The sequence below is a fragment of the Crocodylus porosus genome, unplaced genomic scaffold (genome assembly GCF_001723895.1).
Source record: "Crocodylus porosus isolate Cpor-Errol unplaced genomic scaffold, CroPor_comp1, whole genome shotgun sequence".
NCBI lineage: Eukaryota > Metazoa > Chordata > Crocodylia > Crocodylidae > Crocodylus > Crocodylus porosus.
The window spans coordinates 46573682-46591031 of NW_017728947.1; the positions used below are offsets into that span (position 1 = coordinate 46573682).

The window sequence follows — 17350 nt, forward strand, 5'->3', positions numbered from 1 at the left end:
GCAGGGAACGATGCTGTCCGGGTCCGCATCGCAGCACGTTTCGTTTGGGGGCAGAGGGGCCCACAAAGAAGGGCTGGAGACCCCTAGAGCAGAGGGCAAAGGGCGCCTGGGGCTTGAGGCTCTTCCAGAGCAACAGGAATCCACCAGGGGAAACTCGGGGAGGTCAGACCAGGAACTTACTTGGTAATACCTCCGGATGGCTTTTAATGGATGGTTCAAAAGGGTTGTTTGGGTTTTGTTTTTTTTCCCTACTTCTGCCCCTGTTTGGAAGGGGAGTGCAGCCAGTGGCGCTGCCTGTCCCGCAGACGGGTTCCCTTCGACTGGGTCCCTGGCGCCCGGATTTCACAAGCTGCCCACGGACGTTTGGAAGAGTTGGATCCGGGGAAGGTTGTATCCCATGGCCTGGTCTGACCTGGCATGTCAGAGCAAGGGAGTCCTTGGCAGGGGTTGACATTTTTCCTTCCTTGGCTGGGTTTGGCCCATCAGGCCTGGTTTATGTGGGAGGTAAGGGATGGTGATTGTTTTCCTAGGTGCATCTGTGGCGCATAGATTGAATCTAGATGGTGAAATCGCCTAAACTAATCCAGGTCAACCCTGGTCAAGCACCGACAAAACCATACGGGTGCCCAGATGCATTTTTTATCAAACTAGACTTCATAGGTCTCATAGACGTTCGAGGCTGGAAGGGGCCTTGTGTGATCATCGAGTCCAGGGCCCCTGCACTAGGCAGGAAGTCAGCTGTGGTCAAATGATCCCAGCAAGATAAACATCCAGATGCTGTTTGAATGAGTCCGGAGCAGGTGCTTGCACCACCTCTGGGGGGAGTCTGTTCCAGACCTAGGACACGCAGACTGTAAAGAAGTTTTTTCTTGCGTCCAGTCTAAATCGCCCTTCCAGGAATTTGTGGCCATTAGACCTTGTTATCCCTTGGGGAGCTCTGGTGAGCAACTGTTCTCCTAGGTCCTGATGCATCCCCTTTATATACTTGTAGGTGGGTGCAAACTGAGTGCTGTTGACAGTGGTGTTAGATCTCAGCTTGCAAAGACTGCTGAGGATTCTGAGATCAACCATGTAAGGTCCTTGACCCTGGTCAGAGCTTGGATGAGCAGTAACTCTGCCTAAATCTTCATTCTACTAGGCATCCACAGACTGCATCTAATGTCACATGCAGACAGCTGCATTCAGTTTAGTGCAGAGCATAGTACCCACAGTGATACGGCTCCCAAAAAGAGGGTGGTTGCAGTGATGGTCCCAGCCACCTTTTGCAGAATAGCCCTTGGAGCCATTGGATCCAGCCTGTGGAGCTGGGGTCCTTTGGTGACAAAGGACTTTGTCTGTGCAGCAGTTGGGCACCAGGGGAATTTGACTGTGCCCTGCTAGGGAGAAGCAGCAGTGGTGACAGCAGCAACAGCAGCAGGTCTTAAGTGCCAGCCTGCCTTCAATCTGGGCTGGGTTGTTCCAGCCCAACCATTTGAAAAAGTTGCAGACCTCTGGATTAGATTGTTCTCCCTGGTAAACTAATGAGGAACACCTTCTGCCCTTCCTTTTGAAATGGGCCAAGAATGCCATTTTCAAGACATCAGAAGGAGAACAAGTGAAGAGAGCATGACTCTGTAGCTTAGCAATGAGGACACTCCCCTGGGGTGGGGAGAGTCTGGACTTCACCCCGTTCCCAATACTGTTAGTGTTTTACCTTAGAGAGGCTTTGGTTAAAAAACAGCAATTACCCTGGCAGCAGGATTCTCAGGTTCATTTGGATTGTATTAGGTGTGACCTGTGTAGCAATAACTGGTTGGGGCACCGTGCCCAAATTTTAGATATGACAGTGCCTATGAGAACAAGCTGGGTCTGGGCCTGTGACTCAGAATTGGGACCTGCTTTTCTTCCGAGCAGAGGCAGTGAAGCTTTGTCAAATTAAGTATTGCATTTCATTCTCTAGTGTTGTTTAATGACAGGATCGTCCTATTTCCCTCTTAACTCCTAGAAAAGATGGTCCCTCCAGGAGCTGAAATTATTCATGGCCAGGATGGTAAAACTGTTCTGTGACTACCTGAGCCAATGGCATAACTAGGGCGGAGTGATAGGGACAAACCACCCTGGGCTCCAATTTGAGGGGTGGCAGCTAAAAAAAGAAACCCAATTGTCACTGGCAGCTTCACAATTGTGGCAACAGCAGCCAGAAGTCACCACTACCCCTGTGCCCTGGGCACCTGGCCTCATAGCTCGGCTGCTGATCTGAACTGCATTTGTCAAGAATCCGTGCAGAAAAATAAAGCCCTCAGAAGGCATTGTCCTTTCATGTCCAGGCATGCAAGCACATTAATACCCCTGCTATTCTTTGCTAAATAGTAGATCTTATAGGAGAATATTTCACAAAATCATGAGCGAACAGAAAATCAGAAGTTAAAATGATACAGTTGACAGCAGCCGCCCCTCTAAGCCCACTGGGCCCCTGCTGAGGAAAGCCCTTTAGCATGTACTTAACATTAAGCTTGTGCTTAAGTCCCTTTGATGTAAATGGCACATAAGCAGTATGTGTGTAAGTGCTCCCTTGACTCAGGGTCATAGTCAGCAGTCCAACATAGTCTACTCCGAGATGGCAGTAGCTTGCATTTCCTTGCTTGCAATAATGTTCTTCGTTATAGCTGTAAAATATATCAATGTACACTTTAAATTAGGAGCAGAAACCTTCTTGCACAAAGTATGTCCTGCGCTGTAGAGGTTACTCCCATTTGGAGTTATTTTTCATATTTTGTAGAAGGGCCAACTGAGACCCAGATAGATGACGCTTCAGTAATGTACCTAGGAATATAGCATAGGCATTGACTCCTACACTCTTGGTTTAATAGTTATGCTACCTCTCTTAAGAAAGGATATGAGGGTCCACTTAATGCATAAGAAATACTTTGAGGTCTCCTGATTACAGGCACGTAGAAGAATGATCATCTTGTGTAAGGAAAGATAGTGTGTAAAATAAGGTTCTGAACATCATGCTTTGGCAACTACAGAAGATCTTTTTGCATTTTGCATTTTGGTACAATGCATCTGCAAGGTTGGTCAATGATATTGTGCCAATTCTAAACCAAGGCAAGCAGAAAGCAAGGGTGCAGACAGACGTGACAACTGAAATGTATCCAAAGCAAAAATGCTTCAAAAAAGAAACGTTTCAGCCAGGGGCTGCATGCATGCCCTTGTGCCATTCTTGGCTGAAATGTTTCAGAATGCTGCAGCTTTCTTCACTGCCTGCCGGGGGATGCTAAAGCAGGCTGCAGTAACCTGCCTCTTCACTCTCAGCTTCCCCCTCCTCACAGGGACAGAAGGCAGAGGGGAGAGCTGGCAAGAGCTGGAAGGCAGAGGGGAAACCAGGGAGGGGGCAGGGGTTGATGATGTGGCTTATTTGTGTGTTCAGGTGGGCCTTTTATGTTTTAATTTTTATATTTGTCTCCACTACAAGTGGTCCCAAGGTCACGTGATAGGCTAGTGAAAGAGCTAGAAAGAAAATCTAGGAATCCTGACTTTTAGGTGCCAGGTCCTGTCTCGCCTTTTCAATTCCCTGTCATTTCAGAGCCTCAGGTATTGGTGGCATCTATGTTTTTTCTGCTTCTGGCATGCAACTGTTTATTCTCAGGGGACTGAAATGCTTTAGTTTAATCCAGGTTAGGGGACACGGAGTGCATCTACACAAGATGCTAAATGCGCAGTAGCCTAATAATACTGCACAGTAGCGTGTCATAGGAGAAACAATGCTAATGTGCTACTGTGCAATATTATTAGGCTACTGCACAGTAGCATCACTAAAAAGGTGTCCCAGTGCTGTTATGCAGTGATGCTGGTTGCTGCGCGTTGATTTAGTACTTGATTATACAAGTACTAAACTTAATACACAGTAACTATAGCGCATTAATGAATGTGTAAACATGGTCACAGTGTAGGAATAACTGGGTGAAATTTAATCATAGGATGTTCAGGAGGTCAGACTAGGTGTAACCTTCTCATTTTGATCTGCAAGCTATATGTATCTTAGTTGTCCTCCCCGTACCATATAGTATTATGCTTATGCATACATATAATGTGTACATAAAAACATATGGACCTTATGGTGTATATAGCATACACTGCCATTGTAGAGCTGGCAAGAATGAGGCCTAGTCATGACCAAAAGTGTAGGTTAAATCGGAGAATAGATGAATAATAATAATTTTATATAATAAAAATTATTTGCTGCGCCAACAGTTCTGCCAGTGGGGTTCATATCTTGGCACTGGCAGGGACCTGCAGGGTACTGTTGTAAAATAGTTGTGGAAGGTTACAAAAATAACCCAGGGCCTGGAAATTAAGATTTGTGGTATGTGGTTTAAGGACCTTTTACTCTCTTAATGACAAGAGGGTGAGAGACACCTTGATCACTGTTGTACAGGTACTTAAACATGGCACTGATATTTGATAGTGAAGGCTTGTCAGTCTAGCTGACAAAAGCATAACAAGATCTAATGTCTGGAATTGGAAGTTAGACAAATTCAGCCTTGAAGTAAGAGGTAGGTTCCTAGCTGTGAGGTTAATTTATGTATTAGAGCAGCTCATGGGGTGAGATGGTAGACATAGCCTTGTTCAGAGTCTGTTAAATGGGATTAGTTATCTTTCTAAAAGATATGCTTTAGTCCAACATGTAAGAGATTCTGTGACTTGTCTGTGTGCAGAGGGTCAGGCTGGGTAGTTGCAGTGGTCCCTTCTGTTTTGGGTGCCTTGGAGCTAATGAATCCCCTTTTTCATTCTCTAACTTCATGGCCATGTGGAAGGAACTGGCAGCTAAACTGATTTCTTTGTGCTTTCCAGTCTGTATTAGGACCATGGCTATTATCATATCTCATGCTTCAAGGTTTCAGCTGGTCTTCTGCAGAGTTCGGATTGAGTATTTCATTTATTGCATAACTGGCCAAAACTAGAGACAGGACACCAGGCAGGTTGGGACATGGCTCTGAAGTGGTACAGACAATCATCTTTCTTAAATGCCTGCCTGGTGTGCCTGCATGCTCACAAACTGTTTGTCAGATATGAGGTCAGGCAGGAATTTTACTCCAGGTCAGATAGTCAGAAACCTTGTAGCTTTTTCTTTACCTTCCTCTGTAGCATGGATCTGAAGCTTCTGCTATATCTGGGATTCTTTCCCTTCATCAGTTCCCTACCGGAGCAGGGGCCATAAGTGTTGGAGGCACATTGGTCTCTCCTGTTTTTTGCCTATGTTCAGTCTCCTGAGGACTGAAACACTTTAGCCTGTCTCAAGTTATGGGGCTCAGTACAGGGCAAAACCGGCTGAGCCCCATAATTTTAGACTGTCTCAAGTTATGGGGCTCTGCCAGGGTACAGGCTCTCTCAGCACTATGTGCTGTGCTGTCCTGCAGCAGAGAAAGGAGGGGGTGCCAGAGCTACAGAAGATGGAGCGATGGGGTGAGTGGTAGTTGGGTGGGAGCTTAGCTGAGCTGTATGTTAACCCCTCAGTGGCTGCATGCAGTCCACAGCCTGTTAGATGGGCAGCCTCAGTCTAAAGATCTCTTTTGGCCTTACACAGTCTGAAAATGGGAAACGAAAACATTTTCCCATGGAAAGTGAAAAGGAAGGGTCCTGAAAGCCTGGTTACAAAACAGTGAAGAGTGGGTAAAGCTGAATATCTTTGAGGAGGTTAGAGTCACAGTGGCATGTGAAGAGGATGTTTGTTCTGGCACTGGAGCCATGCAAGGAGTAGATTAATGAGATTTCTGCTGATGCTTTGTCACCTCTGGGTTTTGTTTGTTTCTGAATTTCTTTTAATAAATGTCATGTGTAAATAAAGTGAAATGGCTGCCACATACAGCTTTTAAGTGCCAGGGTATCTGTCAGCAACTGGCAAGGTACACTAGAAAGGGGTACTGTCATGGCTAAAAAGTACCAATATTCCTTCACCCTTGTGTTAATCAGACTGGGAAAATTAAGTGCAACGCACAAAGAAAGCCTGTTGTTTACTAGCAGGAGTCAGGACAATTTTCTCTGCCATTTCCCATGTTCCTGTTGTAGGAAGTATTGCACATTTACATACATTATGGGGCATTGCATCTTTCTCGGATGCATGAGATATTGGCCAAAGGTGGACACAGTGAATCTGACTAAAAAGGATACCAGATTGTTTTGTCAGTTTCTACATGGGCTGAGAGTGAAGGAAAAGCCTGCCACAGTAGTTGACTTGGATCTAAACTGAAGTAAATGGAGCTGCACCAAGAACAAATTTGAAGCATCTAGCACCTGGACTTCTGTCTTTTAAAGAAAAACCTCCTTGTTGCAAATTGTCAAACATGGCTATTTTTTGTTTATTTTTCAGAGGAGGTTCACCACAAATTGAGATAAGTATTTTTTTAAGCAAAGGCAGTACCTATATTAGTCTTAACAAAGAAGGAATTATAGATGAGCAGTTAGCCCACAGCAGTTAGCCCACCTTTTCTCAGATCTTTCCATTACACATTTCACTGAGGTCTTCAGATTGTATTGCCACAGAAATGTTACCTCCTGTTAGTGCTGTAGACCCAATACAGATGTTGGGAAGGCAGTAGGAGTTTGATTTGCCTTGTACATCATTGGAAGTACTGTCTGTTGGAGTTTCTGCTCTATCCCGTATCAGTGGCAAGACAGGAGGTAGAAATACCTAGGTGGTTTGTCAGCTTCTACATGAAGGTGGCTGTATGGGGAGCCAAAAAAGTTTGTTCTTTTGAAAATGGAGCCAACTGGATTTGGAAGTCGTGGAGAGGTGAAAATGCAGGAATCCACGTGATTGTCTTGCAGCGGGACTCTTCTGCCCACCTCTGCACTTTAAGGTATAAATGCCATCTGTGCTGGCTGCCTGTGAAATAAAGCAGTTGAGGAGGCCTGGAGGATAATTCTGTCTGGTAGTACAGAGGAACAAAATCCAAACTGGGCTGGTACTCTGGCTCTGTTGCAACAGATACGGTCTCTGCCAGTTTAGAAAAACGTGCCCCTTCCTGGTTGGTCAGATCCCTGCATTCCTGCCTTGCTTCTTTGTAAGATGTGCCCATTAAAGCCTGTTAAAAGATGGGTTTTCTTCACAACTCCATGGCACCTAACAATTATGCCAAAACAAATGCAGAAAATTGTGTTCATTTCCATATTTGCATGTGTGCAGGTCCATAGCTGGGTATTGATGCATTAGTATGCTACAAGGAGGCTTCAGAAATTTCTGCTAGGGACTGTAGCTGCACAACTGGGGATATGTATATCAGTTGTCAGGAAACCAATATATCGTTATCAGTCAGCAAGGGAGAACGTAAGGATTTACATTGTCTTCTGCTTTGTGGGTTACCATTGACCTCAGCTAATCAAATCTAACACAGTAAATTGAAGCAACCCTTTTTCAAAACCTCCTCCATACTCTTCTTTTCAAGCTCTTTTAGAAGATGGATTAGAATATAAAGAGGATCTTGTTCAAAAAGCCTTTGCTGTCCTGTGTCAGCCCTTTCTTCATTGCGTAGGGCCAGAGAATTAGTGCTCATTAAATTAGCATTGCTAGTATAAAGAGTTAGTTAGCCGTGTTAGTCTGAAGTCAGGCAGAAGGCGGAGTACAGTTGCACCTTACAGGGTGCATGTACACCTGTGTTTTACTGCGGAGTTGACTTAACTAGCTATGGTCTGCATGTATGTTGATTAGAGTGCAGTAAATTAATTAACTCTGCTATAGGATAGTATTGTCCCTGCCAGTACTATCCTACTTTGGAGTAATTTACTCTGCCAAAACTCAGTGTAGATGGTGACCAGGGCTGGCTGGGGCATGAAGGTGGTAAAGTGTTGGGGGCCTGCCTTCTGCCTAGCCTTGCACTGTAGTACCCTGGTGCCCCAGCTAGCCCCTCTGCCACCTGCCGCTGCCACCCAGAGCCTGGGGCTGACCCCCCAGGTCCCATGCCAGCCCGGGGCTGCTTTACCATGACTCAGAATGCTATGGTCCTGGGTACACGTGCCAACGCTGTGCCCGGAAGCCATTTTCTCTGGTGCTCTTGGCTCTATTTGCACGTGTAGATGTACCCACAGAGTAACGAAATCAGAGCTGTGTAAGCTTTTGAAAGCAGCAGCTTACTTCATGAGATATGATGAAGGGACTCCTGATGAAGTTGTAGCTTATGAAAGCTTATGCAGCTCAGATTTAGTTAACCTGTCACGATAAACAGACATCTCATTTTACCTGTGATTGATCTTCCTGGGAGGTGACATGAATCAAAACAGGTGCAGCACATTCCTGTGCATGCATTGCTTTTCCAAGCTACATCGCTGTTCCTCCACCAGCAGACAGCCAGTGAGAGTACCTAGCCTGACAGGCTTGTCCCTAGAATGAACTGCAGTAACCATACAGGTGTACAACAGAATATCCCAGGAAAATGCATTAGTGCATTTAATCCAGCATGTTTCAGAGGTACTTGAAGTGGGACAATGAACATCTACATCTGTAATCCCAGAAGAAAAGGCTTTCTCCCAGGGTAACCGCAATGTCTGTTTTTACCCTATAAAGAGCATATCTACCCTGTTTTAGTATGACCTAGCAAGATTTAAATTATCAGGACCAATTAATGCATAGGCAAACCAGGCACATGCCTAAGGCCCTGAGCTGCGGGGGGCCCTGGTCCTTCCCTCTGTGGCACCAATGGCCCCATCTGCCTCCCTTCCCTTTCCTTTCCCTCCCCTCTGCTGGTCTCACCGCTGCCATGGCTGCTTCCTAGCGGCAGCTCTGAGCCCCACTCTCCATGGGTGGCAACACTGGGGTGGAGACGGGGATCTTGACTGGCTCATTGTTGGCCAATGAGTTTGTTTGTCTAGGGCCCACCTACCAGAGGGTTAATCCAGCCCCATGAGCTATCATTTTATTTATTGCTGGATCTTCCCTTTCAGGCCAGCATGTTCGCTGAATCAGTGCAGCATTTAACACTACCGCCTCTTGTGAAGGAGCTCTCAAAAAATCCTTCTTTCCTGTGCTTCTGTTTCAGCACTGCTGGTGGAGAAAGGGACTCTAAAATAGTCCAGGTGTGTCCAGTACTCCCTTCTGGCCTAGTGTTGTGATGCATGGCTAATTGTTGTTCCACCTCAGTGATGGCTGCGCTTCTGTGGTGGTTGTAATTTCTGTGTCCTGGATGTAAAATTAAAAAAGGCAAACTCTCTCAGGGTCGTGGTCCTCCACACTCACTCAAGAGAACTAGAGGGCACAGGGAGGACAACAGTAAAGGTTGGACAGCTGCTGCAGGAGGAGCTAGATTATGCCTGCATTTTTTCTCTCTCTCTTTCCTCCCTCACACTACACTCAGCCCGTGTAAACTGCCACAGTTTTATAGTATTGCACAGGGTATTGATTTTAATCAGTCAAGTCCTGCAGGGTGTGAATTCCTGGCTACTTCCTAGATTGTTCATTTCCTAACAACTGCATCTTTTGTTTGTGGGCCCTAGGTGTGCCTTTCTCGTGGAAAGACGATTTTGGTGGAGGATGCTCAATTCTGGAATTCACTGCCCTCACTAATACATGAGGCCAGCGGACTTTCAGGGTCCTCATCTAGAACCAGGTCTCTTCTCAGGCTTCTGCATCAGTAGTTGGTTGCAGGGGGATTTGGGGAGGGACATCCCAGGTAAATTCTTAGATAGGGAGAAGTTTCTATCTTTGCTTTGGGTTTCTTTTTCAATGTTCTGAAACTGTGCGTGTCGGTTTATAGTAGTCTGATGGATTCAATGTAATCGGGTCAAAATGAAAATAGAGTCTACGGTCCTTTCAGAAGCAAATCCCCGGATGAAGCCTTTAACTGGAGATTTGCTTGCACAACAACTTCAGGATCTGCTGTATAGTTTGTAAAATGCTTTGAAATCCACCCAGAGGAGAGGAGCTCTTTATAAATGTAAGGTCCAGTAACAGTTGCATAGCAATGTGGGACTTTGAAGCCACCGTTCTGAGTTCTCCATGGCTGCTCAAAACTTCCTTATGACAATAGGGCTGGAACGTGGATTCTCACAATCCAAATACACAACCATCTGTCATTTAAGCTAACAGTGAATAACATGGGGAGTATGACACATAGTGGAACAAAGTCTGGTTCCATCTGATAGACACAGATAAAATAGGCAATTCATTACATTATGACAGGGCTGTCCAACGGGTGGCCCACAGGCCTGATTCAGCTGTGAGGGGCTAATGTGCAGCCTACAAGCTGCTGTCTGGTCATCGTACCCCTTGCTGCTTTTAGTGCAGCGGTGGCTAGGGCCTCCGAGCTCCCTTGCACCATGGCTTCCACTTTCTGCCCCTGCCCTTAGGGGAGGAGGCTGGGGAACCCGTATTGCGCATGCAGTGGAGGAAGGGGCTAGGCTACTTGCACTGTACATATGGCGGGGGTGGAGGGGAACTGGGATGCACGAGCTGTGTGCAGCAGCAGAGGAGGGAGCTGCCTGCATGCCTGGTTGGGAGTGAGGTGCCAGGAGTAGGGTGAGGCTGCACATGCACCAGAGGAGAGTTGGGCTGTCCATGGAGAAGCAGGAGCTGGTCACCTACACAGCAAGTGGCTAGTGTGTCCCTCAGTCTGTGGCCCATGCAGTGTGCAGGCCCTGGCCACCAGTAAATTGGACAGCTCTGTGTTATGATCACATAGAGTTTGGAGACTGACCTTTTGTACATTACAGGTTCAAAGTCCTCCTGAGAGCTAATTTTATGCTTCTGGAAGTACAGTCTCAGATTCGATGTTGGTGCTGTGAGGTCTGAGTCATCCCCACCAATGTAATAAAAGACCTAATTAATTAGAATTTGATCATTTTTCAAAGACAAATTCAATAACTAGAAGACATTCCTTTCTAAGAATAACCATGTACATGCTGAATTACACATGCTTTCAAGGTCGTGGAGGCTCCAGGGGTTGTTAAGATTCTTATTGCACCAAGGTTCAAATATGTGTATGTTAGTCCCATTTTCTGGCTATGGTCCAGGGGTGAGGATGGGAGATGATCTCACATTTTGACAAGAGTACTCTTTGTAATTTGAGATACCAGTGGGGGAAATGGTGTGAAAAAGGTGGTTCACACAGTGGAATGACAATAGGCAGCATTTGCTGCTGACTGGACAAGGGGTGAAAAATACTGAGAGTACAACAAGGTAGTAAGTGAAAATTCCAGGGAGTTTTGTGTGGGGTTTTCTGCTTCATGAAATTTCACTGTATTTCTAAGGCAGGAATTATTTGATCTTTTTTGCTGATAGATATATTGAAAAAAGATAAACAGGTTTTGCCAAGACTAGAGGTACACCAATACATTGGTCCCGTATCAGACTGACACCGATATAAGGAAAATTGACGGTATCAGAAATCAGCTTTTTTTTGCCTGATGTGGCCAATACTGTGGCCAATAAATGTTCCATGCATGTGGTCAGCTGCAGCATGCACACGGCCAGGAGCGCAGCCCAGTGGCTTGGAGAGTGACATTAGCTGGTAAGTCTGTTGTCGGGGGAGGGAAGGGGCATGCGGGGTGGCAGATAGAGGCCCCCATGGTGAGGGAGGGAGTGGGGCAGGGGCAGGTGCTGATCAGCCAGGGTGGGGCAGGCACAGAATGGAGCCTCAACCAGCTCATCTGTGGGAGCACAAGGGGGGTTTTGTCTCCAGATCTGCACGTGGGGCGGAGCGGGACAGGGCAGGGTGGGCTGGGCTGTCAGTGCAGGCTGGGGCTGAGGGCTGTGCCAGGCTCTTCTTGGCAGAGGTGTTGGGCCAGGGTGGCACTGGACTCTTCCTGGTAGAGGGGGGCTAGGCTGAGCTGTGCTTGGGATGGGCAGCAGTGGCACTGGGAGGGGGGGCTATGGTGAATTTTGGGGTAGCTTTAGCCCTCCCAACCCCCGCCCCCAGCACCATCACCACCCACCCTGAGTGCAGCCCAGCCAAGCCTCCATCGGGAAGAGCTCAGCGTTGCCCTGGCCCCAGCCTGCAGCAGCAGCCCATCCCACCCTGCGCGCAGATGTGGGGGCACACCACCCCATGCCCTCCCGGGTTGTGTGCAGTGGTGGAAACTGCCCATCCTCCCTGGATGAGCCACTTACGGTTGCATCCTGTGCCTGCCCTGCCCCAGCTGAACAGCGCCTGCCCCAACCCCACTCCATCCCTCACTGTGGGGGCCTCAATCTTTTTCCCCTCATGCTTCTTCCCTTCCCCCACACCAGACTTACCAATGCTGGTCTCCGAGCTGCCTGGCTGCATATCAGAATCGGATCAGTATTGGCCGATATGGTTCCTTAAAAATTAGACATTGGTATCAGCCCAAAAATTCTCTGTTGGTGCACCCCAATCAAGACACACACAAGCCAATGGAAAATCCAAGGATCCTTATGCTCAGACCTGTGCTCTAACCAGCGCATGTACTTTATAATAAGTAAAAAGACTATTGTGGTAGTAATGTTTTCTGATTGGTGGAAGGGGCATAAAAGGAGAAAAGATTGGGATATTGATATCTTAAAGTGTGTGTGGCCCTGTACCAGTCTGCCAGATCAAGGAGCTTAGGGGTAGTCAGCAGGCATGCAAGGGTACAGCCCAGCCAGAGACAGTAAAGGGTGATTGCAGGCTGCCTAGGCAATGGGGCCAGCTGAGAGAGATAATTAGCTGGCAGGAAGCTAAAAGGAAGGGGAGCCAGACTTCCTAGGAGGGGAAGGTATTAGAGGGGTGTGAGGGTTAGGCTTCTAGGGAGAGGAGCCTAAGACAGGCTGAGATGAAGCAGGCAGGCGGGTAGCCAGCCAGCCAGCAAGTCAGCAAGCAAGCAAAGGGCTGAGAGATTGAGAGCCTGAGAACTAGAAGCCAAGAGCCAGAGGCTGAGAGACTGGGTCCCTGAAAACCTGACAGATGAGAGGGAGAGACCCAGCAGGTTAGCACAGTGGAGCCCAAGGATCCTGGCCGAGTACCTTCTTCTGGGAGTTGGCCAGAGACTTTGTGTGTATCAGCAACTGTGTACATAGCTAGAGAGAACTGAGAGAAGAAGAGAGTGCAGGCTGCCAGTGGCGGACCCAAATCGAGGCATTCTCCGTGGTCCCGGGAGAGACCTGGTGTTGTGTTTGCACAGTGATAAGTGCTTATGCTGATTGACTCCTGCAGGGAGGGTGCTTGTCCTGGGAGAGTACAGAAGATAAATAGAGACTGAGTCTGTAAAGGGACAGTGAGGAACTGTGTGGTGAGCAAATTGACCCTCAACCCGCTACGGGCTCTTTGAAAAACGTTAATCAGATAAATTGTTAGGCAACAGTGCCCTGCCCTCTGTTACCAACCAGCCAGTGAGAGTGTTTTTTTGATGATATAACCTTTGTTGCTTAGTCCTTGATAAAGCGCATGTATTTCATGCAGGTGGGTGGGGTCCTGTGAGAATTGATCTTTTTTTGTATAGAGAACTCCCCAGCTCTTCTGGTGCTAAATTGGAAGTGTCAAGTTGAAACTGATCTCTGCTTCAGATCTGGTAAATATAAGCTTTTACAAAACCCGCAGCTAACCAAAATGTTTCTTGCAGCTAATCAAAATGTTTCTTTAAAAAAAAATAATCAAATGGAACCTTTTTGCAAAGAGGAAACCATTCTTTCCTGTAGTGTTTGCAATCCAAACATTGCAACATTAGGCTCATGAACGAGAGTCTGAGTGTAAGACTAACTGGTGCATTTTCATCGTTTAAACAAAAAACAACCAAAAAAAGTGAAAAGTATAAATATCAACAAGCGAATAAGAGTTCTAGTAACACAGGTCTATACTTTCATTTTAAATATTGTTTTAACTTGATTGTCCCATTTATGGAAGCAGTTATACTCTTTATACTTCTTTTAGACTTTAAACTGTAACCCCACACAGAGGAGAAACCTACTGCTGCTACTGGCAGCAGGCTAAGGAAAATTTTTTAAACTACTCAAGCTCTAGGGTGGTACAAGCATCTGCCCAAAGTTTGTGAGATGCTGGGTGGCTAAGAGGCTGTTAAGGAGAGATTGTATCTTAAAAGACTATGCCTGCAATTCCTAAGGCTTTGCTAGATTTTTTTGCTAATACTATAGGACCTAGTAAGATCTAGGAGAAAAAGTGTCTCATCTAGGCTAAGTAAAGACGTTCAAAAAGCCTGAGCTGGAATCAATTCAATATTTGCAGTTAGTCTAACCTGCGTAGATTGAACTAACAAGCAAGCGAATAGACATTCACTTTTGATTTGGGAAATGTAGCCACATACATACAGTGGCACAGGCCAGAAGCTGGGGGGCTGGGGGTGCTAGAGCAGCCCTCCATGGCTTCCCACAGTGACCAGAAGGCTGGAGGGAACCTGAGCTGGAGGGGTGTAGCCAGGCCCTGGCAGGCTGAGTATGATTGGGGAGGGCTTTAAAACCTCACCCTGGCCTCCAAGGACCCCAGCTGGGATGTGTATGGAGGGGGAGGGGGAAGCACCTCTTCCCAGGCATTTTTTTTACGTTTATTTTTTTGGGAGGGGGAAAGTATGGCCAGGCCCCAGCCCCTAGCTGGCACTGAAGGCGGGCCAGGGCTTGGGCAGGGGCTGGGCTAGACAGTAGAGGACACGTGGAGGTCCCTGCCAGCCCCACTTACCTGTGATTCTCCTTTTCCTCCCTACCTTCACCTCAGGCCTGGGGCCAGGGGTCTGGCCATGCCCCTGCTCATGCAGCTTTAGTGGTGGGGGCATGGAGAAGCCAGGCAGACCCTGTCTGGGGTCCCCTGCAGGAGGGAGGGGAGATTAAACCCCCCTTCCCTTCAAGCTACCTGCTTCTGGCCATGTCCCCCACTTCTGCTGCTGGAGCAGCAGGGCGAGGGGGGTGCAGCAGGACTCCAGAGCAGGGTTTCCTGGCCCCAACCCTTGTCAGCCAGTTGGAGCAGTGCTAGTGCTCTGTGCACTGGCTAGGCAGGAGAGGAATGGGGCCAATCCTGCTCTGCTGGAGCAGACAGCCCAGCCAAGTCCAGTCAAGGGCTACAAAGCATCCTGGGGGCTGAGTTAACTTAAAACATAAAGGGGTCTGGGACAGAAGATCCATCAACTGGTTTGACATAAATCAGTTAAGTCTAATACTACATTCAAACAGGTTTATCTTAAACCAGTTTTGGCCATTTTGAAAGTGGTTTATATGCACTGAATTTCTGCTCTGTTACAGGTTTAAACCAGTTTCTGATCACTTAAGCCAGTTGATATGTAATGTCTGTCCCTAGCCATAGAGTTTTGGAGATTGTTGTTGTCCTCTGGCAGCTGGAAGTTGTTGTCACTATACAGACTTGATATTTTTTCAGTGGAGCAGTTGTACAACCTACCTGTTAATGAACATACGGTAGCAGCATGCTGGAGGTAACTTCTGTTCTAATTCACTGCTTTCATAAGGAAACTGAGCTGTGAACATGCGCTTCTGGTTTGCTTACCAGTCCAGCAATTGGTTTAGACCAGTCAGTGTGAAGTTTAGAACACCTTTTTCAGAAGGCAGCAGGGGTGGGCATGAGAGGAACAGTTTAATAAATTGTGGCACAGCACTCTCAGCTTTAGTCTCATGAGGGTGGGATGACTTTCTGAATACGAGACTGGCATCCAGGAATTTCTGGGTTATGTTTCCAGCCTTGCCACTGTCTCACTGAGAAATCTCAAGCAAGTCAGCTAACAGCTCTGCCTCAGGCTTCCTATCTGTAAAGTGGAGTTAAGATTTATATCTCTGGGTTGACGTAGAACTATAAATTTTTAGACTATTTTGAAGATAAGTGCAAATTGTTGTTATACGAACTATAGTTTGAAAAGTGAAAACATGCTTTCCACTTGAGCATTTCCTCTTCCTTCTCATTTCCTGAAGGCATTCTTATTTGGTAAACATTTCAAGCAGTTCTTCCTACTAATGAGCAACTTAAGCCTTGTTAAGGTTGGGAAAGATAATACCCACACTTAGGCTTGGCAGGATTTGATTTTTATCAGTAAATGGTGATAAATGTTGATTTCACCTCTCACTCACAGACCAATGAAAACGTATTTTCTTCAATAATAATTGAAATTTAGAAAGGGGACATAAGAAAAATGATGACTGATGGAGTGTATGACAACAAGGGGAGTAGGCTGATAGAACTGTCCTGATTGTGGTTTGGACTGCAACTCCCAGAAATCCTAGGGGACTGGGAACAAAGGAAGAGGAAGTGACAGAGTGGACAAGAATGCTATGGGTGAGTAGAGCTGGGACTGGCAGCTCTGCTGCTCAGCTGGCAGCAGTCTTACAGTAGTTACATTTGTCATGAATAAATTGTCTGTCCCCCAAGCCCCTAATTTTGCACAATCCTGAAAAGTGAAATGGATAAAGATCGAAATAAATGCTTAAAAATAAACATTAATATTGTCCATTGAAATTATTTAAAAAAAAAAGTTGAATTCTGGATCTGTGCCAGTGGTGGCAACAGTGAAAGCTCTCAGATAAACTGAATTCTGGATAGGCTTTGATGACACTGGGGGGGGAGGGAAATGCCTGAGAACGAATCTGCATGACAGAGTCTTGCTCGCAGAACTGGAATGTTTCCAGAACAGCGGTGAGTGGGTTCCCGTCCAGCCCTTCTCTTCTGGGAGAGTTACTCCTCTGCCAAGTGGAGCCAGGGATCTCTTCTGGTGTGGCAGAAGGTATGCGTAGGCTGCCATGGGCCATTCAGCTGCTGGTGCTTTCCCAGTATGCCTTCCCTTCACGCTCTGGCAGTGCATGGCTGAGTGGAGTTGTGTGGAGCTCCCAGCAGCATGCAAGTGAACATGCTGCACTCTGGGCAGCCACCACACTGGGTAACTGCTGACATAGACCAGTGGCAGGCAATTATTTTGGGTGAAGGGCCACTTAACAAGGTTTGGTGAGCTGTTGAGGGCCTCATGGGTAGTCCCACCCCTTGACAGTTGCCCTGCCCCCTTGTCACCATCTTGGACCAGAAGTCCCACCTCTAACTCATGAACTTTGCCACTGGAAGCCCCTCTCCTTGCCCTCCCCCACCGCCCAGACATACTCCTTTCGGGAGGAGGGGTTGCCATCCTAGAACCAGAAAAAAGACAAATCATATACTAACAGTCATAATAACTCAAAAATAAATTCTTAGTCTTGTGTGGGTGTGGGGGTGCATATGTGGTAGGGTGAGGGGGCTTGTGAGGGGGTATGGCTGTGTGGGGGGGCAGCATAGGGTATGCTGGGGGGTTGTGGGGTCAGGGTGTGGGTTTGTGGGGTGTGAGGGTGTGTGGGGAGACCATCCTGCACTTCCCCCAAGGCATAACAGCAGCAGGCAGGATGCTCAGGGAGCAGGGGCCTGGTGGGGCACAGCTCCGGCCAGTGCTGCACATCACGGCAAGGAGCGCAGCCTGA

At 47.2% G+C, this 17350-nt stretch overlaps 1 protein-coding gene across 2 annotated transcripts in view; it reads left to right on the forward strand.

The window, feature by feature from the left end:
* The first annotated feature begins 62 nt into the window (after nucleotides 1–62).
* The window catches only part of TMEM229B (transmembrane protein 229B), a 78196-nt gene continuing 60908 nt past the window's right edge, over nucleotides 63–17350 (forward strand). Inside the window, exon 1 of one of the 2 annotated variants that reach the window (XM_019551971.1) lies at nucleotides 63–162. The gene's annotated coding sequence lies outside the window, so the exon portion shown is untranslated. Of the gene's footprint in view, nucleotides 163–13355; nucleotides 13474–17350 lie in introns of those variants that run through there. The other variant, XM_019551970.1, reaches the window with a different exon arrangement.